Raw genomic sequence first — 24,725 nt, 5'->3', positions numbered from 1 at the left:
AGCAGGAGGGCCTCAGTTCCAACTCTTATCCACTTGAAATCTGCTGCACTGCTGCCTGTTTCTATCCACTCCAACACTTTGTCTGACAAGACACAGATCCTAGGAGTCAGCCAGTCCAGCCAAAATGGCAAGGCCAGATTCAGTGCTTGACTCTAATATTAATGTAGAGAGCAGTGGAAGACATTGGGCATAGTCCTAGGGCCTCTACACACAGCATAGAAAACTCAGACCTATGTTCTTTAGTATGTATTAACTCAATTCCTCACTATAATGCTATGAAGTAGGTAATACTATAGTCATCATATACAGCTGAAAAAATGAAGCACCAGACGTCATTAACCAGTCCAGGCTCATGCAATCAGTAAATGGGGGCTGGCAGGATCTGGACGGAAGATGTCACATGTTCAAATCAACTACAGGATCCACTTAGTTAGAATTTTTACCAAGAGCCTATTAGGTACCAGGCACAGTTCTAAGTACTAGGGATAAAATTATAAATAATCTAATGGATCTCTACCCTGTAGTTAGGGAGAGGAGAGCCACAAAGTCTAATGGGAATAAATAACAAGTGAAAAGTGCATCTAATAATAAATACAAATGAGAAAAATATTTAATACCAAACAAAAGAGTCAAAAAGCAAAAAAAGACTTGCTTCTATTTTGGGAATCAGGAGTTCTCTCAAGTAAAGAACAGTAATAGAAGACAAAAACAACTACCACCAGTCAGAAGAGGTGTCCAGTGAATCTGCCTGGGTAGCATCCTGAAGCCCAATAGTGAGAGTCACAGGGTAAGGCTAAGGGTAATTTGGCAGCTGCCCTGATGGCAGGGAGAAGGAGCTTAAATTCAATCCTGTACGTAACTCAGAGCTTTTCGAAGAATTTGAGAACAAAAAGTTCAATCCATGTTCTTTTTCAAAAGAACTTGGAAAAGATCATTCTTATTATGTGAGGTACAGCAAGCAAAGTAAGGACACCAAATGACAGCACTAATCCCACAGTCTAAGGAAGATGACACTAGATCTTAAGACTTGCTTTTGTATAAGGTTTACAAAGAGATGAGATATTAAAAGAACCTACAACTTGTCTCTCAATAATCACTTTTCTCATACTCTCAAGTTCTGTTCAAAGAAAATTACATTTCTAAATATCTATGAAAACCCACATTGTTTCAGTTGGCATTGTTGTTAAAATAAGGAAAAAGAATTTTTGGTTGCTTTTTTCCAATATTCTGCTTAACTTACCCTGTGACTTATTTTGGTCTTTATTTATGGAAACTATGCAAGGCAAAGAGAGAAACCTTACACTGGAGGTGAGCGGTGAGAGGAAGCTGGAGAACCACAGCTCAGGCCCCTGGCACACCTTTTCTGATCTGCAAAAGCTGGAGCAGCAGATCCTCACACTCACAGGGAATGAATGGCCCGGGTCGCACCAGCGCTGGAGGAAAGAGTGACTTGTGACACTGTCTCGGGGGCTTACAGGCAGGCCCGTGGGCGCACAGGTCGGCAAACCACACAGTGCAGGCAGCAGAGCTGGGGTGGCCACACCGCGGCGGAGAGGGAACCGGGGGTCCCGTTTACACAATTCGGCAGCCTGAGGTGTGAGGGCAGCGCGGACCGAGAACTCCAGACTCCCCGCCATTCCCAGACCTGCTGGTCCCCGCGAGGGTCGCTCACCTTCCACACCGCCTCAACACACCATACCTGGGCCTCGCTGTCACCACCGCACCACCCTCACCACAGCCGGGAGGACATCGGAGAAGGTAACCAGTCAGCAGGGCTCCGAGCAGCACCATCTGAAACACGCTGCAGCCCTTGCTTCCTCAGTTGCGGCACCGCCTCGCGCCTCCACAGTGGCCCCTCCCCACTCCTCCCCCCACCAGGCTTCTCTAGCGTGCCCTGTCCCCATCCTCTGAGTGACTGGGCAGCTGAGTGAGAGCTGCTCGCATTCAGTGTGCACAGTGTACAGGGACTGCTAGGGCAGAGAGCTAGGCGACCTAGTCCCGGTCCTCCAGCCGAGTGGGGGGATGGCATAGCCTTGTGGTCCATTGCTGGCTGGCAAAGGAGGCCTCTGTGGTATCCAATTTGAGACTCCATTGTTATTGCAATAATCTTTATTGTTGGAAGACTCAAACAAGAAGCCAACCAACTCCTCTCCCAAAGTCCAAGACTTTACTTCCTCCAACTTAGACATTTGAAAGAGTTTGCAAACACTCAGTACTCTTTTAAAAACTGACTTTGCAAACCTGACTTTCCCGTGCCCAGAAAGACAGGAGATATTCAAATAAAATCGCTCTGGGTCTCCCTCTTTTTCACTCTCCTTCATAAATTCAACTTCGGTATTACATCCCCATCCCTAGAAAGCTGCATGTTTCTCTGGACCCACATTAAAAAGATAGATACAGCTTAATTTCAGGAGTTACAGAGCTCCTAGATGTACCACCAGTATGTCATGTCATGAAATGCCAAAGGGAAGAAAAAAAGAAAGAAAGAAACTGAAGATTTGGAAAATTAGGGTTTTTTTGTTTGTTTGTTTGTTTTTTGTTTGTTTTGTTTGTTTGTTTGTTTGTTTGTTTTTTCGAGATGTTGGACTCTAAGAATCTAAACCCAAACCCACGGGAAGCGCTCTTTCAGAAATACTCACGGAAGGGAGTCACTGCAATCGCATGAGATTTATTTGATGAATAGTTGGAATAACAGTAGCCGGTGCACCGGGGTCCCTCACCCTCAATCGAGAAAGAGGAACCCCGAGTGACCAAAAAGGATGGTATATATACAAAGTTCACAGAGACAGTAGATTGCTTCTTAGACAATAAAAGAGATTTCAAACATCCGTTCCCAAACCTGGTTTCTATCTAGCCCTCAATTTACAACCAGGCTATCCTTTTTTACATATGTATCTTGTTCCTGGGAGAATTCCTTTGAAGTGACTTCCGTTTACCCAGGGGTTTTATTGCCTCTATCTTGGGTCTTTTGTGCTTTTGAAATGTTTATTCAAGCCCTTGGAATGCACCCCAGGGGCAGCTAACACTTGAGTGTAAATTGAAACTCCAAACCTAAGAATCTTTCAGGCTGCTACCTAAAATTTATTCTCACATTCTTCCTCCTTTTCTTTTATGGTTAAATTCCAATCTTGGAATTATGAATCATCATCTGGGTGTACAGCATGATATTCCTGTCTAAGCATGAGTACTTGTACAGTACTAACTCGTTCTTTGACAAATTTAATCAAACGGTTAATAATGTAAGGGCCAAAGGTGAGCAACAAAAACAGGATTATAAGGGGTCCCATTATGGCTGAAACCAAGGTAGTGAGCCAAGGGGATTTATTAAACCATGACTCAAACCATCCCAGGTTCTGTTCTCGTTCTCTTTGTCTTTTGGTCAATCGTTCTCGGACCTTGGCCATGGAGTCTTTGATTATTCCTGAATGATCTATGTAAAAACAACATTCTTCTTTCAAGGCTGCACACAGTCCGCCTTGTTGGAGAAAAAGAAGATCTAATCCTCTCTTATTTTGCATGACTACCTCAGACAGAGAGGCCAAAGATTCTTGTAACTTAGAGATCGAATCTTCCATAGCCTGGATATCTATATCAATAGCTTCTCTAAGTCCTCGGTAATATTCAGGCTGTAATGCCAGGGCTGTTCCCCCGGTAGCTATTCCTGCAGTCACTCTCAGACCTAAAAGAACGGCAAGGGTTGTGCTAATCGGCTCTCTCTTGGGTCTTAGGAGTCCCCCTTCTCAGGCGTCTAAGAGATCACTCTCTGGATGGTATATTAGCCTAGGCACTAGTTGAACCATGACACAGAAGTCTTGGTTTTGGTGCAGTACTCTGGAGTTGACACAGGGGGTAAGTCCTGTCCCACATGTCCACCAACCGTCTTCGGGAGGAAGTAGGTAATTAGCACTGTGTTCTGTTGTTACCTGGATGGTGGTGTTACACAGGTGAGAATGAGTAGGGGGGACCTTTCCCAGGCAGAGCCCTTGTCCAGAGACCGCTGTTAGTGTGATCTTAGCACCTCGAGAGGTCCAGCGGCAGCTTGTGGGTGAGTTGGAGGTGGAGTAATTACCTATAAGGCCTACAGCTTCGTAATAAGGAGGGGCTACATCATAACAGAGCCAGCAAGCCTGAGTGGTCTCTGGGTTAGTAGAATTTAGCACCATAAAAGCCCGTTCTATCATCTGAACCAGCCGGGGCTCTGACTCATTTGAACTCAGCTGGGTCTCTTTTGTCATGGTTCTTTGGGTCGGGAGTTCCGTGGGCTGAGGAGACTTGGTAGGCCTCTGGGGGGGTTCTGGTCTGTTATTAATTGGGGGTGGTAGCAAGACAGAGTTGGGGCCTATTACAGAGTAGTCTGGGGCTTCAATCTTTAGTCTAATAGAAAAAGTAAGTCCATCATCATATCTAGACTTGAATAACCGGAGCCCCCAGGCTCTTCCCTTAATCCAGTCTGTAGTGACCAGTTTCCCTGGTTCAGTGAACTGGATTGATATTGGGTTACATGTGAAAGCTGTGTAAGGGCCCTCTCCTGTCCACCTCCGGTTGTGTGGGTGTATCCCAACTCCATGTATACCTAAGGCAACAGGGGGGAGCCCATTGTACTGATCTTTGGACAAACCCCTCTGAGTAGTTGCACGGGTAATTTTGATCAAATCCCAGGAGGATTTAGGACGCCACCATGTATCTCCGGACGTCTCGCACCCCCAGCTAGCACAATAGAACTCTTTTATCTCCCCGCAGGTACGCTTCATTGTTCTTGTTAGCCCATCGCGGGGGCAAACATATAGAGGGATCTGTCTCAGTTTGGACCTAAGGTGTGGATGACTATACCCAAATTTCCTATAACCCTTCCAGCTGCAAGGTATGGAACAGGATCTTTGTCCACCACATTCGGGTAGTCCATATCCACTCGGGCCTTTACGTCCAGAGGCATAATAGTCTGGGATGTCCCATGTTGATAATCCTGCAGCCAACTGGCAGATATCTGGAGTGAGCACAGGCCACCAGGTAAATGGGGCTACTGTCTTTGAAATAGACCAAACAACATCTCCGGTTTCTGAGAGGACCTCCCACGTTAGCTTCTGGGGGGCATGGGGGTTATTTTCAAGGGCTAGTCCAGACCTTCTTGCGAAAATTGAGATCATGGCCCAAACCACGAGTACCTCAGGTGGAATCATGTTGGTCAGCTACAGTCTGCCTTTGGATCTTTATCTTGAGCGGGTTTTGAGTGCGTCGGAGTGTCTACTTAGGCGATGGTCCCTCTGGAGCTGGTTTTACATGAGAGGCGTGGATCTAAGCCGATATTCTATCAACCTTCACAGCAGTGGGAGTGGTTAGCAACACCAGAAATGGTCCCTTCCAGCGTGGCTCCAAAGTTTGGGCGCGGTGCCGTCGGACGTAGACGCAGTCCCCGACCTGGAACCTGTGAGATGTCTCTGGGGTCCCTGGTTTATAGGCGTGGGCCAGCTGGGTCCACACTTCTTTCTGTACTGCTTGGAGTCCTCTTAACCTAGCATATAAATCACTGTTACCATGACAAGTAAGTCTAGTTACTTCATTTATGGTAGCCAGAGGAGCTGGAGCCCCGTACAGGATCTCAAATGGAGTTAAGTTAAACCTTGAAGGGGTGTTTCTAACCCTAAAGAGAGCCAAAGGAAGGAGCACCACCCAATCTGTACCGTCAGACTCCATGGATAATTTAGTCAGGGTCTCTTTTAGATTTTTATTCATTCTTTCTACCTGACCTGAGCTTTGGGGTCTGTAAATGCAATGAAGTTTCCAATCAATCCCCAGATATTTGGCCACTCCCTGACTTACCTGGGCAACGAAGGCAGGCCCATTGTCCGAGGCAATTACCTTAGGTACCCCAAATCGTGGAAAGATTTCCTCTAGGATCTTTTTCGCCACCACCGCTGCTGTCTCTTTCTTTGTTGGGAACGCCTCTGTCTATCCGGAAAATGTATCTACAAACACTAGGAGGTACTTATTACCATATCTGGCAGGCTTGATCTCTGTAAAATCTATTTCCCAGTAAGTTCCGGGTCTGTTCCCTCGGAGGCGTTTGCCAGGTTCAACTTTGGTTCGGCAGGCATTTATCATTTGACAGGGTACACATGCGTGTATAATATTTTTAACCAACCGTGTTAGCCCAAGTACGTGGAATTTGGTGTTTAACATAGTAGCCACAAGTTTTTTAACTCCAAGGTGAGTCCATTGGTGCATCTGTTTTACCATCTCCTCTGTCTCTTTTTGGGGCAGAATTATTTTTCTAGCTGGGGTTTTTCACACTCCCAAGTCCTTATCAAATTCCTTCTCAATTTCAGTCATTAAGGCTAAATCTTGGGCTGTATATTGAAATGGAGGTGCGGGTTCGGCTTTATTTTCTGCCACAGTCATAGCAAAAATCGTTTCACCCGCTACTCTCCTCGCTTTTCTGTCAGCCATATTATTTCCTTTTGCAACCGCAGAGGTCTCTCTTTGGTGGCCGGGGCAGTGGATGATGCTCACTTTAAAGGGCAGATGTAATGTCTCAAGTAGCGCTAAAATCTCAGTCTTATTTTTGATTTCCTTTCTAGCTGACGTGAGGAGGCCTCGTTGCTGGTAGATAGCCCCATGGACATGGGCTGTAGCAAAGGCATATCTACTATCTGTGTAAATATTAATCTTTTTATCTTTTCCCAGTTCCAGGGCTTTTGTTAGCGCTATCAGCTCAGCCCTCTGGGCAGAGGTGCCTTCGGGTAGTGTTTGTGTCCATATTATCTTTTGTCCATCTACCACTGTAGCCCCGGCCTTCCTTTTTCCGTTTTCAAGGTAGCTGTTACCATCAGTATACCAGGTTACCTCCGCATCCGCCAGAGGCTGATCGCTCAAGTCCTTTCGCCAGCCGTGTGCCTCTGCAAGCACTTGCTGGCAGTCATGAACTGGTGTTCCGATATTCGAGTCTGGCAGCAGGGTGGCTGGGTTCAGCCCCGTGGCTGGAGTGAAACTGATCCTGTCTGAATTTAGTAACAAAGTCTGATAGTGAGTCATTCGGGCGTTAGTGAGCCAACGATCGGGAGGCTGGCGGACCACACTCTCTAATGCATGGGGAGCAGTCACCACCAAATCTTGCCCCAGGGTCAGCTTATCAGCATCTCTGACTAGGGTCGCAACTGCTGCCACGATTCGCAGGCAGGCAGGCCACCCAGCTGCTACAGAGTCTAATTTCTTTGAGAGGTATGTCACTGGTCTTTTCCAGGGCCCCAGCTTCTGCGTTAGGACCCCTTTTGCTACCCCTCCATTTTCCGCCACGTATAAGTGGAAGGGCTTGGACACGTCAGGAAGTCCCAGGGCAGGGGCTGACATTAGAGCCATCTTGATGGAGTCAAAAGCAGCCTGTTCTTTTTCTCCCCACTTAAATGGTCTATCACTTTTGGTCAATGGATAGAGGGGTGTTGTCATCTCAGCGAACCCTGGGATCCATAATCGACAGAATCCTGCTGTCCCCAAGAATTCCCTCACTTGTCTGGCATTCGAGGGTGGGGGAATGTGAAGTACAGTCTCTTTTCTCGCTTCTGACAGCCATCGCTTCCCATCTTTTAGCAGATATCCCAAATAACTGACCTGTTTTCTGCAGATCTGGGCCTTCTTGGCAGAGGCTCTGTAACCCAGTTTCGCCAGTTCAGTTAGTAATCGACGAGTTCCATCGAGGCATGTGTCTTTATCATGAGCGGCCAGAAGCAGGTCGTCCAAGAACTGAAGAAGGGTTACCTGGGGGTTTTCTGCTCTGAACAGGGCGAGATCCCGGTGTAGAGCTTCATCGAAGATGGTAGGGGAGTTCTTGAACCCCTGTGGAAGCCGAGTCCATGTTAATTGCCCAGATATTCCTGTCTCTGGGTCCTTCCATTCAAAAGCAAAGATGGGTTGACTTTTCGGACTTAGCCGGAGGCAGAAGAAGGCGTCTTTAAGATCTAATACAGTGTACCAAGTCCTTTCTGGGGGAAGAGAGCTCAACAAATTATATGGATTTGGTACTGTGGGGTGTAAGTCTGTCACCCGTTTGTTTACCTCACGGAGATCTTGCACTGGTCGGTAGTCGTTGGTGCCTGGCTTTCGTACGGGAAGCAGAGGCGTGTTCCATGCTGACTGGCATTTTTTAAGTATTCCGAGATCTAACAACCTGAGAATATGAGGTCTAATCCCATCTCGGGCTTCTTTGCTCATTGGATACTGGCGTACTGCCACAGGAGTGGCTGAGGCCTTCAGCTCTACATGGACCGCTGGCTGGTTTTTAGCCTCACCCATCCCTGCGGTTTCCGCCCATGCCTGGGGGAACTGGTTTAGCCACCAGTCCATATCGCAGGGATTATCTTTTGAGTGATCAAAGAGGCGGTATTTATCCTCGAGTTTCACAGTCAACACATGTAACACATTTCCTTGTCTATCTTTTATTTGGGGGCCCTCTGGAAGAAAATGAATCTGTGCTCCAATCTTTGCAAGTAGATTTCTGCCCAGGAGAGGGTAGGGGCACTCTGGAATGACTAAGAATGAGTGGGACACCCGGCCCACACCAAGGTCTACTGTCCTTCGGGTGGTCCATGAATATTGTTTATTGCCAGTAGCTCCCTGGACCCATGACTTCTTATTAGACAATGGGCCCGAAGTTTGTAGAAGGACTGAATGCTGAGCCCCAGTATCCACCAAGAACTGGGTGGGCTTCCCCTCCACTCTCAAGGTTACCCTGGGCTCGGGGAGGGGATCCGAACCCCGTCCTCCCTAGTCACTGTCTTCACCCAAAGCCAGTATTTTGTGATCTGGGGCTTCTTCTCGAGCTCGGCGGGGTCTATCCCCCCTTTTCTTCGGGCAATCTTTTGCCCAGTGTCCTTTTTCTCTGCAATGGGCACATTGATCTTTATCTAAAGGCCTCCTTCGGTTGCCCGGTACCCTTTCACCTGGCCTTCGACTTTCTCTAACTACTGTGGCCAAAATTCTAGTCAAATTCTTTTCCTGTCTCTTTTTTTTTTTTAGTTCCCTAGCTTCCTGCTCTTTCTGCTTTCTCTTTTCTTTCTCTTCTTCAGTCTCTCTGTTATAGTACACTTTCTCAGCCACCTGTATTAAATCCCTCAAAGATTTATCTTGTAATCCATCTAATTTCTGTAACTTTCTCTTAATATCACTGGCTGATTGGTCAATGAAAGCTATTGTCACTGTAGCTTTATGTTCATCAGACATTGGATCATAGGGTGTAAATTGCCGAAAAGCCTCCATCAGCCGTTCTAAGAAGGCTGAGGGGGATTCAGCAGGACCCTGGATTGTCTCCCTTACCTTGGCCAAATTTGTGGGCCGTCTCGCGGCTCCTCTGAGCCCCGCCATTAGAGTCTGATGGTAGATTTTGAGGTGCTCCCTACCATTTGCTGTATTGAAATCCCAATCTGGTCTGGTCAGCGGGAAGGCTGCGTCTATTTCATTTTGCAAGGAGGTGGGCCTGCCATCCGTCCCGGGAACATTCTTTCTGGCTTCTAAGAGGATACGCTGTCTCTCCTCGGTTGTAAAGAGTACCTGCAAGAGCTGTTGACAATCATCCCAGGTGGGCCAATGAGAGAAAAGAAGGGAATCAATTAGGCCTATCAAGGCCTGGGGGTCCTCAGAAAAAGGAGGATTGTGAGTTCTCCAATTATAAAGATCTGCTGATGAGAAAGGCCAATACTGGAAAAGCTGGTTCCCTTGATCATCAGGGGGTCCATACGCCCGCAGAGGCAAGACAGTAGAGTCAGGAGACACTACCTTCTTACTCCGAGTCCCAGCTGCCGGACCCTCTAGGCTTCCCTCCTCCAGGTGAAGTAAGGGGGCCGAGGGTTCCACCCAGGTTGTACTCCCTTGCTCCTCGGAGTTTCCCTGTCCTGTACCTGTTGTCACACCTCCCAGTTCCCCTGCTGAGGCAGAGCCTCCTTGTCCGGCAGCTGCTGTTATAACTCCCGGTTCCCCTGCTGAGGCAGAGCCTCCTTGTCCCGCAGCTGCTTGGGGTACTGGTGGATAAGGGGGAGGAGGATCTAACAAGAGGTGGTCAGCGTCTGTGGTTAAAATCTTTTTTTCTCTCACGGGATGTGAGGCCTTCATCTCCTCGTTTCCGTCTTTTAGAGCGAGTACCTCGGTCTTCAATGGGCCTGAAAGTGAAACAAATGGGCGGACCCACAAAGGGGGAGAGAGAATCAAGTTTTCCCAGACAGTTATGTAGGGGATCTGATCAGGATGTCCACTGGGACCCCTCTGGTAGACTCTTTCTTTTACCCGTCTGACCTTTTCTAAGAAGAAGGATCCTTCTGGTGGCCACCCGGTTTGGAAAGATGGCCATTCTGATGTACACAAGGTTTGCCATTTCTGCTTCTTCACTCTTACTGACAAACTATAAGCTCTAGCCTTAACTTCTGACCAGTGGTCAAGCGTCAAAGATAGTGGGGTAGCTAGCGTCTGTCTCATAATGGTTCGTCAGTCCAACAAATATCACAAACAATACAGACAGAATTAGACACGGATATACTGCCACGAGAGCACAACTGACACCGCCCCAGGCGGCTGTGGTAAAAAAACCACCTTCACACAGAGAAGGGTCTTCCTAGACCCTATCTCTCACACAATCGAACCCTGGGCGTCCCCAGGGAACTGTGGCTTGCAGTATGCTGATACGTCTATCGTACTGCTTCCACAACCTGACCCTCTCTCAGGGTCCGGACCCTCTCCCAGGGTCCTGCTCTCCGTGGCTAACTCAGTTCCTGCTCCTGCCACAAGCATAAAAAAAAACCAAGCTACACAGACCGCCCTTGCCAGGGCACACAGACACAGTACACAGAGACTTAGACAAAGATCACACACAAACGCTCGAGCGAAATAAACCTCCGACCCCTGTACCCCGTGGGGTCTGAGAGAGCGGATCTCGGTGGGACCTCCAAGAAATGTTGGACTCTAAGAATCTAAACCCAAACCCACGGGAAGCGCTCTTTCAGAAATACTCACGGAAGGGAGTCGCTGCAATCGCATGAGATTTATTTGATGAATAGTTGGAATAACAGTAGCCGGTGCACCGGGGTCCCTCACCCTCAATCGAGAAAGAGGAACCCCGAGTGACCAAAAAGGATGGTATATATACAAAGTTCACAGAGACAGTAGATTGCTTCTTAGACAATAAAAGAGATTTCAAACATCCGTTCCCAAACCTGGTTTCTATCTAGCCCTCAATTTACAACCAGGCTATCCTTTTTTACATATGTATCTTGTTCCTGGGAGAATTCCTTTGAAGTGACTTCCGTTTACCCAGGGGTTTTATTGCCTCTATCTTGGGTCTTTTGTGCTTTTGAAATGTTTATTCAAGCCCTTGGAATGCACCCCAGGGGCAGCTAACACTTGAGTGTAAATTGAAACTCCAAACCTAAGAATCTTTCAGGCTGCTACCTAAAATTTATTCTCACAGAGACAGGGTTTCTCTGTGTAGTTCAGGCTGTCCTGGAACTCACTCTGTAGACCAGGCTGGCCTCGACTTCAGAAATCCACCTGCCTCTGCCTCCCAAGTGCTGGGATTAAAGGCGTGTGCCACCACCGCCCGGCAAAATTGTTATTTTTAAAATTGTCTCTACACAGCAGTTGTTTCCACTAAGAAAACTGACAAACTTTATTTTTGAGACTGAAAAATGCACATGTTCCAACACCGTTCACAAAATTCATTATAACCCAATAATTAGTTATAGCATACCTTCTGTCCACCACTCACTGTACCAGTCTTTGTGCCAGTGGATAAACACATTGATTTCCTGTGTTCAAAACTACTTTTAGTGGCCGGCCAGTGGCCTAAATTTCTACTGTCTGAGAATAGGCTAGAAACTCTATCTTCTGCCTTTGATCTAATTTTTAAAGATCAAATGCCTCAATATTTTAATATGTACAATTAAATTTCCTTCTGCTTACTATATAAGTCTATTCTTAGGCTTCTTAGCTGTCATGTCAGGAATCAATCCCAGAATTCCCATGGAACCCACTTTTAAAGAATTTGAGCATATCCTGGCAAGACCTTTTCAAGTCTTCTCTAAAGTAGTTTTTCACTCAGTCTCTCTTCTGTGGAGCTTAATATCTCTGTATACTTAAATGATTACCATTATATTCCCTTCTGTCCTTAAAACCAATTAAATCAATTTTCCTTATCACTGTCCTTTTCCTGCTTTTTGGAGGCCAGCAGCCTTTTACTGTCTGCCTCTGCCTTCCTCCAAATACTCTGTCTCTGCACAGCAAAAACTCCCAGCGCCTGTGAGCAGCTCTTCCTAACAGTTCCAAAGCACAGGAAGAATTCCCCATTTGGTTCAGGCAAAATCTGTATTCCCTTCTATCTTTAAGAACAATTAAACCAAACTTTAGAATCCTATCCTTTGATTGCCTGCTTGTAAGAAGCAGGCACCTTTAGCTTTTCATGTCTGGCTCCCTGCCTCAGAGCAGACATCCTGTCTCACTTCTCAGCAGGGGATCCTAGCACCTGTCAGCCCAGCCTGTCAATGTGTTCCCTTGTTTAAGTTCCCCACCTCCCCCTCCCCCAGAAACTGCAGCCACCACTTGACTCACTTCACTCTTCTTGCTGAGAAACGAATTTCTCCTCTTCCTAGACTTATATCACTGTGTGTATGTGATCAATCCAAGAATTCCTAAATTAATAGTGGATTCTTGACTGTATCTTTTTACTTATTTTTTTTTTTTAATTTTCATACAATGTATTTTGATCAGGTTTTCCCCTTCCCCAAATTCTCCCAAAATGTAGTCTTGATGAGACTGACCTATACTTGAGAGGGTGAGGACAAACAAACAAACAAACAAGAAAAGAAAAGATAGGAAAAGAAAGGAAAGGAAGGAAAGGGAAGGGAAGGGAAGGGAAGGGAAAGGAAAAGAAAAGAAAAGAAAAGAAAAGAAAAGAAAAGAAAAGAAAAGAAAATGTTTGAAAAAGCATGCACTCATTGCAATGTTATCTGTCCTTCATTCTATTAAGAAAAATAAGCCAAATTGTCCTGAGAGGAATGAAATATACCTGTAAAATACAAAGTTAGATGGTTGTTCATGAAATAGTGGTCACCTGAAGTGTCATTTTTTTGTTTGTTTGTTTTGTTTTGTTTTTTAGGTTTTTTTTTTTTTTTTTTTTTTTTTTTTTGAGACAGGGTTTCTCTGTGTAGTCCTGGCTGTCCTGGAACTCACTCTGTAGACCAGGCTGGCCTCGAACTCAGAAAACCGCCTATCTCTGCCTCCCAAGTGCTGGGATTAAAGGCTTGCTACACCACCACCTGGATCATTTATTTTTAAATCATATTTTCTGTTGGAAAATAAGAGTTGGGAAAGTATTACTTCTACTCTTATTTACTTCATCTTCAAGTGAAGAAAGCATGAAATTATTCAGTGGCTATACATGACTGTAATCTCAACGATGGGGGGAGTCCCAGATGTAGGAGAATCAAGAGTTCAAGGTCATCTTTGGTCATGTAGCCAGTTGTCTGGCTACAAGGATACAAAAGAACTTGACTCTGCTGTCCAATACCAGGTAAGGGGTTGATGTGTATACACTCTGCCTAAGAAGCAGCACAGGTCCAGCTCAAGCTGACAGCTCTGAGAAGTCCTAGCCTTGGTCCACTCAATTTGCTGTGAATGTGAATCTCAGACAGATTTACTGCTACTTTGGGCAAATAGATAATGAGGAGTTCAGCTTGTCACAAACACATTTAAAGAATAAAAACACTTTCAGAACATAAGAAGGTTGAGGTAATCCTTTCTGAAGTTCTTAGTGCCTGGAGCTGCCAGAAACTGTGGCATTCTGCAACCTTCAGGAGCCAATTTACATTGTAGGCTTAAAACTTACATTAGTTTAAACAAACAAAACATAAACAAACAAAAAATGTTTAAACCAATGGGTCACTTCAGTTGTGAACTGTGTTAAGAATTAATATTATGAAAATACATTAAACATTAAAATTTTAAAGGTTCTGGTAGCAGAAGAGGTAGAGGATTAAAACAAGAAACAAGCTGTCTCGAGCCCAGTATGTTATCTGTCATGAGCAGGTTGTGATAAGGGTTTAGGGTCCCCGTGGGAAGAGGAGGGACAGGTCGTCTCCACTCAGGAATCATATACAGGATTGATGGTGAGATGGTCAGTTCCCCAAGAGGGGAGGGAGTATGCCAGAGACAGAGGTTTGACATTTAATTGCTCTTTAATAATGCACAACAAACAATATATTATCACCAATGCTAAAGCTATTGTAACACCGAGGTATTGCCACATTTCCTATGCATTGACTCTATCAATATCAATACAATAAAATAAGCACATGCTTCTGTGCACCTCTTCATCCACATCTTTAATTTTAAAATATGGCTGTCTAATCCCCTAACCCTAACTCAAACCCTGCTTGCTGTGGGGCATATTTCTTAATTACACGTTTTGAAGTGAGAAACCCTTTATTAATCTTGCTCTTTTGAGATATTCAGATCCACCTTTAATCTGGGCTACAGATTCTTTTGACAACCTACATATATAAAGGACATTGGACAGGTGGTGTTTGGGGTTTTGTTTTTAGTATTTGCCCTACTTTTTTACAAAACAAAGGTGATTGTTTGTTTATTTGTGTTTTAAAACTGGTATTACTAAGTACTTAATTCTTCAGAATTCTTGTATTCACTGAAGATCAGCTGTAATATCCTGCAACATGAAATCAACCAGCCCTTGAGTTTTCTAATTTACCTTGTCCAACAGCCTTTTTTGAGACATTCTATTACATAACCTTTCTGTATACAAAGATTCATTCTCTCTATGTTTTGAGCTATGTTAATCTACAAAATGTGTACTAATACAACTGTTGTTTTTCTCCACTTTTCCACTAATGAAGATGTGCTGGCTACCAATAGTGCTCAACTGTGTTTCTCTTATGTTTCTGGCTTTTCTCCAGGGTTGATTGATACCTGTCATCTGGTGGAAGGAAGCTGCAGTTTCCCTGAGCCCAGCATGAAGCCACAAAATAAGACACTTGTTTCCTAAAATCCCTCTTTAATGTTAATGGTGTTCATATTCTGTCTAAAACTCTACCTCACTGTTACCTGGTGACAGCCAGGTATCCTCCCCACAGCTTTCTCTCTTTTAAGAGAGATTGAATGTGTTCTATGGGTGTGGGGTAAAGGGATGTCTCAGCAGACTCTTGCCTCAGGCTGAGATATCTCTTCTCCCTAAGGAACCAGCCACAAGACAGTATAGGTATAGTATAGAATATAGTTTATTTAGGACATTGGGAGGGGAGTTAAGAGGGTAGTAGAGGCAGAAAAAGGCAGAGAGAGGCAGAGAGTAGAGAAGTAGAGGCCAGGCATGAGCATGTGGAAAGGGGTGGGGGAGGGAAGAGCCCAAGAGGGCAAGACAAAGAGAACAAAAGGTCAAGAGATCAAGAGAGGAAGGGGTAAGCTGCCACCTTTACAGGGGGTCAGGCAATAGCCAGGTGACCATGGGGAGGAGCACACCTGGCTCTTGCCAGGTAATTGGGGTGAAGTTTAGACAGAATGCTAAGAAATAACTGGGGCATCCTTCCACTTTTGGTTCAAATTGATACCTCCACTGCACACTGAGTACTGGGCTATGGAAACTGCTCACCTTGATTACATGAAGAAGAAGGCAAGTGCTGTGAGGAAAGGTTAGGTAAGGTCTGGAGTCAGGTCCTGGTAAGTGCAGGATCATTGTTCTAGGGGCTGAACAGCAGGCAGCCTAACAGCCAGAGCTGGAATGCTGGGTTCTCCCCCAGGGCTTGGTGGGGTGAGATTCTTCTTTGAAGACAAAAACAAATGCTAATTGGGTGTAAACCACTCCTGAGCTCTTGAAAAGGTCTGATCCTGGCCCAGAGGCACACTTTAACCTTGAGGAGTGGTAAGACTCACTGGCCAATCAAGGCTCCCAGGCAGACCTGTCAATCAGACAAGGAGGCGGGTTCTTCCCAGTGTTATTTTGCAAGTTTGCTGTGCCTGTGCAGAATTGAATGGTCATCTGTGCCCTGCTCTGATCTCTGCTGTGGGTGCTGTGTGGAGACCTCAGGGAAGCTCTGAAATTGAGTCATGGTGAGCACATGATCACTGCCCACAATGGGTAGGGGCACTTGGGTGAGCAGTGGGAGCTGGGGTGCTGGGTCCTCTCTGGAGCTGCATGGGAAGCATCAGCCAGATGTGACCACCTGTGAGGTCCCTGGTGATGCCCCTCATGTGTTAGATCAGGAGGTGACCTCTGAGTATCTTCATGTAAAATCAGCTGTCATGGCTGATTCTGAATCTGCCCCAAACATTTGGACCAGTTGCTTTATTATAAAAACCTGGGTGGTTTCTCTGACTCTGCAGCACATGTGTCCAAACATTTCTGTCTTTTATAGTATACATTAAGAAGATAAGAACAGCTTGGCAGTGGTGGCTCACGCATTTAATCCCAGCACTTGGGAGGCAGAGGCAGGTAGATTTCTGAGTTTGAACCCAGCCTTTCTACAGAGTGAGTTCCAGGACAGACAGAACTACACAGAGAAACCCTGTCTCAAAAACAAAGAAACAAACAAAACCTGTTTTTAAGAAGACAGGCATAGCCTGGCGGTGGTGGCCCATGCCTTTAATCCCAGCACTTGGGAGGCAGAGGCAGGTGGATTTCTGAGTTCGAGGCCAGCCTGGTCTACCAAGTGAGTTCCAGGACAGCCAAAGGCTATACAGAGAAACCCTGTCTCGAAAAACTAAAAAAAAAAAAAAAAAAAGACAGGCATAAATCTAACAGATCTGCTTTCGTACATTACTTGTTTTAGTTTTGTTTAGTTTTTCTTAATTTTTTCCATTGCAGATTTTTATGTTGCTTTACTTTTATGTTTAGTGTTTGATTATTATGAGGTAAAGGGACCTTTTCCCCTCCAATCTCTTGGGTCTTTTGGATGCTTCTTGTACATTAACATGCATGTTCTTTGGTTTAGGAAAATTTGCAGTATTATTTCATTGAAAATATTTTCTAGACCTTTGTGCTGAGATTCTTCTTCCTCTATTCCAATCATCTGTAGTTTTCCCTTCTCATATGTTTCAGAATTCCTGGTTGTTTAGGGTTAGGAAACTTTTAGAATCCACTTTTGTTTTGTTGACCAATGTATTCATTTTGTCCTATTCTTCTTTAATGTCTGAGACTCTTCTTTCCTTTTCCCTGGATGAACCTTGCCTCTGCAGTTGTCAGAGAACAGGTAATTTCAATGCTCTGCTCTCAGGGACTTAGCAACTGTTTAAGTCATTCCCTGCCTCCATCACCTGCTGCTGTTGTCAGGTGTGCTTTATATACATGGACCACCAGCTACACAGCTCTCTCTGTTTGTTCCCTGTCTCTGTTTTCTGCATATGCCCCCTCTATTCTCTTTCTCTACTCTCAGGGCTCTCTTTCTGCTCTCTGTCTGTGTGCCTGTCTGCAGGTCCTCTTCTGTGCCTCTATCACTTCCCCAGGTTCTCACTCATCTCCCTTCCCCCAAACAACTTCTTTTTTTTTTTTTTTTTTTTTTTCGGTTATTGAGACAGAGTTTCTCTGTGTAATCCTGGCTGTCCTGGAACTCACTCTGTAGACCAGGCTGGCCTCAAACTCAGAAATCCACCTGCCTCTGCCTCCCAAGTGCTTGGACTAAAGGCGTGCGCCACCACCGCCTGGCTAAACAATGTCTTTTATACCATATCTGTTGCATCTTTTTATTTCTCAGGACCTGCTGTGATAGGATAGCTTGGATATTTTGGTGACATATTTTCCTGGTTATTATTTATTATATTCCTATGCTGGTGTCTAGGCCTCTAGGTTTAAGGTGATTATAGATTTATGTACTGATTTCTGAATTTGTCTTGCTTGGTTGGACATTTTGTTCCTAGGTTGCTGTTTGATGTCTGGATTTACAAAGAGAGTTGCCTGAGTGTTGCTTCTTTTACTTAGGTGTTTGGTGGGTATCCTCAGTAGGGAATGCTTGCTAATGTTGGGAGCAGTGAGAAGAGGTGGGCAGGAAGAGATGATCTTAGCATCCACAAGGAGACATAGTCAGGACAGAGGTAAAGCTGCCTCTGGTGTTTAGTACAGTGCTAGGGGAAACTGTGATCATTGCATCTGGGATAACAGACAGTGTGGTAGATTTATAGAAAGCTTACCTTGTGTCCTGGCAGGTAAAGCATGTGGTTGAACAGGGACTGTGTGCCCACAAGGGGCTGAGACACACGGATGAGGCAGGAAAGTCAGGGCAGGTGGGGATTGTCTATCTTACCTATAAGAGGCATGCACAGGGAGAGAGGCAACTTTCACTGGTATTCTGTCTCAGAGTAAGTGCAACTGACATTAGGATCTGCAGTAAGAGATACTGAGGTAGGTCTTTGGATAAAGTACCTTTTCTACTGCAGTGCATGGCTTGTGGTTGAACAGGAGCATCTTTCAATAATAAGGACCTCAGGCACAAAGATGAGTTTGTAAAGCCCAATCAATTCTGTTTTAGAGAGTGCATGAAGTCTATTTGAGCAAACATCCTATGACAATCCCCCCTTGTCAACACCCAGTCAAGGTACAACTGCAGGGTTAAGCTTCATGTAGATAACTAATTCACCTTACAGAGAAAAAGTTAGTCTACCCATCATGGTTGTCAGATGGTTTTGCCCCCTTGATTGTTTCCTGCAGATTATGCCGGACATGTAGTTTTTAAAATATTAAGTTGATGATCTGTATGTTAATGTCTCAATCTTTCTGTAACTACAATAAATACCCAGCACCCCTAGACTTGGTCTCTCTGTTTTGATCTCATGTGAGGCTGACTGGTGAGAATTCTTATTACAGAGCTCATAATAAAGACCTCCCTGTGTTTGCATTGCAATGGGCTCCTTGTTGGTCTTTGGGGTCTCTGTGAGTTGGACATAACATTTTAGTGTATTGACCCAAGGTCCTCAGGACTCCCAAACAAAAGATTGAAAGGCTGTTTGTTAACATGCACCATTGTTGTTTTTGGGTCAGTGGCTTGCCTGCTAGATTTGTGTCTGTGTGCCTTGGTTTTCAGGTTTTTCTTGAGTATATGTGGAGGGAAATGACTAAATTGAATGTGAAACCCTGCTAGAGTGGATACACTGGAGAGTCATAGCCCCAAAGTGCTTCAAAGATGTTCCAGAGACTGGTATTCTGGACAGTGTGCCTCTGGTCTAAATTTCTGGGAAGGTTAGAGGAGACTTTGAACCCTGCTACAGGACTCATACCTGCTGCCATCTTGTTTTCTTTTTTCTTCTTCTTTTTTTTTTAAATGATTTATTTTTACTGGCTTTTTTGTTTGTTTGTTTGTTTTTGTTTTTCCGAGACAGGGTTTCTCTGTGTAGCCCAGGCTGTTCTGGAACTCATTCTGTAGACCAGGCTGGCCTATGCCATCCTGTTTTCATTTTCTCCTCTGTACAAGTGGAGGAATCTGCTGGGTAGCCTTTACCACCCCCTTGTGGCTGTCTGTTATGTGTGTAGCACTTTATTATTTTGTGACTGAGGAAATGAGACTGTTTCCATTCAGTTGATTTAGTTACTGACCCCTCACCTTGGGTTAAATCCTTCTTACCAACAAAACTAATACCCATTGACTAGTCCATGACAGAAAACTCTTCAAGACAGCATCCAGGGCACAATCGCTTTCTTTCTACCTTGTTTTACAGGGTGGAAAGGACAAAGACCTCATTTTCCCTCCCCTTCCATTCTACCCTCTGCCCAGTCTATATGTGACTCTGTAGTTTTGGAGTTGTCATTAGATGGAAGGTTGTTCTTCATTCCAACAGAGTTAGCATATCTTCCTTGGACCAGAGATCCTGTCCTTTGGGGAGGCCATTTCCAAGTCTGTGGGGCAATCTGCTTCTCTATCCACCTTCCAGCTGTTTTAGCCACATCTTTGGTAGCACTGGCCTGGGAACCCAGGGTTAAAGACACCTCTCCCCAGGTCAGCACAGCCTCTGAGCTCCCCATTCCAGTTTATCCTTCCCTGCTCTGAGCCAGATGCCCTCCCTATTTTGTCCTGGCTCAGCCACAACTCCAAGTCTCTCATGGGGTGGCAGGGGCTCCTGTAATTGATATGGTTAAATCATTGGTTTTGTGTTGTAACAACTTCCTCATTTATTATTGTGTCTATGTCATAGTTGTTTTCAGTTCTCAGCATTTCAGAGCTACAGTCATCTGAAAGAGTCTCAATTCAGGGCATGTCCTCATCAGAATGGCTGGTTGCTATGTCTGTGAGAGATAGTGTTGATGATTGATTAGGAAGGCTCTTCCACTGAGGGTGGCAATATCTCTAAGCAAGTGGTCCAGGGCTGGATGAGAGAGCAGTCTGAGCACGAGACAGTGAGCAAGCAAGAGAGCAAGCCAGGAGACAGTGTGTGTCCATGCTTTTTGCCTTCAGTTTCTAATCTAAGCTCCCAAAATAATGGACTGTGATCTGACAGAACCATGTACAACAGCCAGTTAATACCTGAGATGCTTTTCCTCAGAGCATTCAATCACAGCAGCAGAGTAGCAAGTTAGAACAACAACAACAACAACAAAATGGTATCCAGATGTGATTATGCTGCTGGACAGAATCTATGTTCTCTTTTGAAGGAATGTGGAGAATATCACAAACTGAGATGGCAAAGTCATAGAGAGCTGTACATGGATCTTAATCAGTTGTTCTCATAGGACATGGAAGCTTGGGGTGTTGACAGTAGTGCAGCCAAAGGTAGTTGAGGTCGTGCTTGTTCAGTGGAAAATAGACTCTGAGAAAACTTTAGTTACAGGTCATTAGTGTGATACTTTTGTCAAAAATCTTCCCTACTTTGGCTTATGCCCTGAGACATTGAGTAGGGTAAAATTTAAAACTAATATGCTAATTTGTATATTCTTATTTTATTTATATGTATTATTTACTTTTCCCATTTATTTATATATTTCCTTATATCTCAGTTACTACCCCCTTCCCATTCCATCTTCCATAGTACCTCATCCCTGACTCCTTTTTTTTCTCCCCAGGGAGGGTTGGGGTCCACTTGAGTATCCCCCAGTCATGGCATGTCAAGTCTCTGCAGGGTTAAGCACATCCTCTCCTACTGAGGTCAGACATGCCAGCCAAGTATGGGGAACAGTGTGGACAGACAGGCAACACCTTAAGGGACATCCCCCACTCCGGTTGTTGGGGAACCCATGTGAAGACTGAGTAGCACATAGAGTATATATAATACTGGGGACCTCTGTCCATCCTGTGTATACTCTTTGGTGGGTGACTCAGTCTCTGAGAGTCTCCTAGGGCCCAGGTTAGTTAACTCTGATGGTCTTCTTATGAACTTCCTGTTTTAAAGGCAAATAGTTGGGTCTGTCTTACACTTTCAAGTGTTTAGTTCATGACCAACATAGCAGGTAATAGGGACCAACTGAAGAAGGCATCACTGATGCTAACTCAGTCCTGGCAGGACAAATTTAAAATATAAATTAAAAATAAAATAAATAAAATAAAATATAAAGTATAAAATAAAATAAAATTTAAATTTTAAAATATATAATAAAATAAAATGTAAAATATAAAACATAAATATAAAATATAATATAAATACAATTTTAAAATATAAATTAATAAAATAAAGTAAAATATAAAGTTTAAAATAAAGTTTAAAATTCAAAATATATAATAAAATATGAAATGTAAAATATAAAATTTAAATTCAAAGTACAAAAATAAAATATAAAATATTTCAAATATAAAATATAAAGTATAAAATATAAAATAAAAAAGTAAAATATAAAGTAATATAAAAATAAACTATAAATATAAAGTATAAGTATAATAATATTTTATATTTTATTTTTAATTTTAGATTTTATATTTCTAATATCTTAGAAAAAACTTTCCCCGGTATGCAATACCTAATAAGGTAATAGGACTCGATAATGGACCTGTCTTTGTTGCCCAGGTAAGTCAGGAACTGGCCGCCCAGCTGAGGATGAATTAGAAATTGTGCATTTAGGCCCCAGATTTTAGGACAGGTAGAGAAAATGACTAGAATTCTAACAGAGACCTGGACTGACTTGGCCTTGGAGACTGGCGGGAGTGATTAGACAGTACTCCTTCCCTTTGCCTCATTTCAGGTTCAGAACACCCCAGGGACTGGTTAAATCCTGTGTGGGAGCTGCCACTGCTCACTGAGACAGGGGGGCACTCAATCCTTTTCTTCTTTTCTTTTTTTTCTTTTTTCTTTTTTTATTCCTTTTTACTCTTATTTCTTTTTTCTTTTTTATTCTTTTTCCCCCTTTTTCTTTTGTCCTTTTTTCTTTTTTTATTTTTTCTTTTTTATTTTCTCTATTTTTCTTTTGTTCTATGTCTTTTCTTTTTTCTTTCTTCTCTTTTTTCTCTTTCTTTTTTTCTTTTTTCTTTTTTCTTCTTTCTTTTTATTCTTTTTTCCTTTTTTCTTTCTTTTTTCTTTTTTTTTCTTGTTTTTCTTTTCTTTTTTTTTTCTATTTTCTTTTTTCTTCATAGAACTCAATCCTAATATTGTTCTTTCCAAATCCCTGTTTGCCCACATGAAAGCGTTCAAGGTGGCTCAACATATGAGACCGGAGGCCTGAGCACCAGTTCCAAGCAGGAAACGCAGTCTGACATCACTGAGCTGGAAACTTGGAACCCAGCTGAACGCACCTGATGACGACCCCAGCCTCAACCTCAGATACACGGGCTCTAGTGGCTGACTTTGTAGGCTACAAGCTAAGGCAGAAGGGTTATGTCCGAGGAGCTGGCCCAGGAGAAGGCCCAACAGCCGACCCGCTACACCAAGCCATGCGGGCGGCTGGAGATGAATTTGAGACCCGCTTCCAGCGCACCATCTCTGACCTGGTTGCTCAACTACACGTGACCCCAGGCTCAGCCCAACAATGCTTCATCCAGGTTTCTGAGGAACTATTCCAAGGAGCCCCCAATTGGGGCCGTCTTGTAGCATTCTTTGTCTTTGGGGCGGCCCTGTGTGCTGAGAGTATCGACAAAAACTTAGAGCCATTGGTGAGGCAGATACAGGATTGGATGGTGGCCTATCTAGAAATACACCTGGCTGACTGGATCAACAACAATGGTGGCTGGACGGAGTTCACAGCCCTGTACTGGAACAGCGCCCTGAAAAAGACAATGTGTCTACAGGAAGGGAACTGGATGTCAGTAAAGACAATACTTACGGGGGCCGTGACACTGGGGGCCCTGATATCTGTAGGGGTCTTTCTTACATTGGTTTTTCTTCATCCAGGCTGCTGAACTTTTGTTAGAGAAAGGGTAAGTGCTGTTCAGATTTTAGTGTTACGCCATCAATATCGAACTTTAGGTCAGGAAAATGAAAGTTATGATGATACTGAAGTTTAAATTTTCCAAAAATTTACGTTAGAAGTGGGGTGGGAACGGGCCTATGAATAGTTAAGTTTTTATGATTAAAAACCTAATGGAATATTAACAATGTGGTAAAGCCTTTGCATGTCATAGTTCTTTACACGTACACAAAGAAATTACACTGGAGAGAATCCTCATTAATGTAATCACTGGGGAAAAACTGACAATTCACTTTTATCTGCAACTACATAATACAACGCATTCAAGAGAGTCAAGGTGCTAAGCCCTTGCACTGCACAGTCATCACCCATTACATAAAAGAACACATACTAGCAAGAAACTGAATGTCATGAATGAGGTAAAGGCTTTCCAGGACACAGTCTTCTCTGAATACACAAAAGAAAATGTGCAGAGTGAAATTTATGAATGTAGTCAATGTGATAAAGGCTATGCATGTCACTGTACTCTCCAAACACTAAAAGGAACACACGCTTTAGAGAAACCTTACAGATGTAATGAATGTGGTAAAGCCTGTGCATATCTCTGTAGTTTCCAAAGACATAAAAGAACACAAACTGAGCAGAAACCTTTTGATTGTTCCAAACTTGGGAAATCGTTTACATGCCACAGTGGTTTCTGAATACAGAAATGAACACATATGAGAGAGAAACCATCTGAAAGTAATTAACATGTTAAAGCCTCTGCACGTCCTAATCATATTTAAATGCATGAAAGAATTCATAGTTGAAGTAAACTGTGGTGATTTAAATATTCTTGACCCTAAAAGTGGCAATATTAAGAGATGTGCCTTGTGGGAGTAGATGTTACCTTTTTGAAGGAAGTGAATTACTATGGTTGTGGTTTCTGGAGCTCAGGCCAGTATAAAACAGACCCTCCTGCCACTTGGCTGGAAGACAGTCTCTTCTTGGATGCCTTCTCATGAAGATGCAGAACTCTCAGCTTCTTCTCCAGCATCATGGCTGCCTGCATGCTGACATTCTGCCTGCTATGATGGCAATGGACTAAACATTTGAAAGTGTAAGGCAGACTGAATTAACTATTTGCCTTTAAAACAGTTGCCTTGGTCACAGTGTCTCTTCTTAGCAATGGAAATTCTAAGACAGAAGTTGGTACCCCAGACTTAAGTATTCTTATTGGTAGGCCTGACCATGCTTTTGTTGAAAGCAATGTGGGTTTTTAGACTTTGCATTTGTACATGCATTAAGTGAACTTCATGGGCCGTCCTAGTAGAACACATATGACCTAAGTGTAGTTCGAACTTTGCATAGAATTTTTATAATGTTTTGCTGAAGAATGCTGTTGTATTTTGTTCTCATCTGAAGGTAAACAGGTTTATTTTGTAAACTGGATTGATAG

General features: G+C 43.9%; 1 pseudogene; it reads left to right on the top strand.

Annotated features, from left to right (window-relative positions):
- Positions 1–22,679: 22,679 nt before the first annotated feature.
- LOC117701260 (bcl-2-like protein 2 pseudogene) lies at positions 22,680–23,279 on the top strand (annotated as a pseudogene).
- The last annotated feature ends 1,446 nt before the right edge of the window (positions 23,280–24,725 follow it).

Source organism: Arvicanthis niloticus (genome assembly GCF_011762505.2).
Source record: "Arvicanthis niloticus isolate mArvNil1 chromosome Y unlocalized genomic scaffold, mArvNil1.pat.X SUPER_Y_unloc_15, whole genome shotgun sequence".
Taxonomy (NCBI): Eukaryota; Metazoa; Chordata; class Mammalia; order Rodentia; family Muridae; genus Arvicanthis; species Arvicanthis niloticus.
This window is presented reverse-complemented; position numbering and strand designations above follow the sequence as displayed.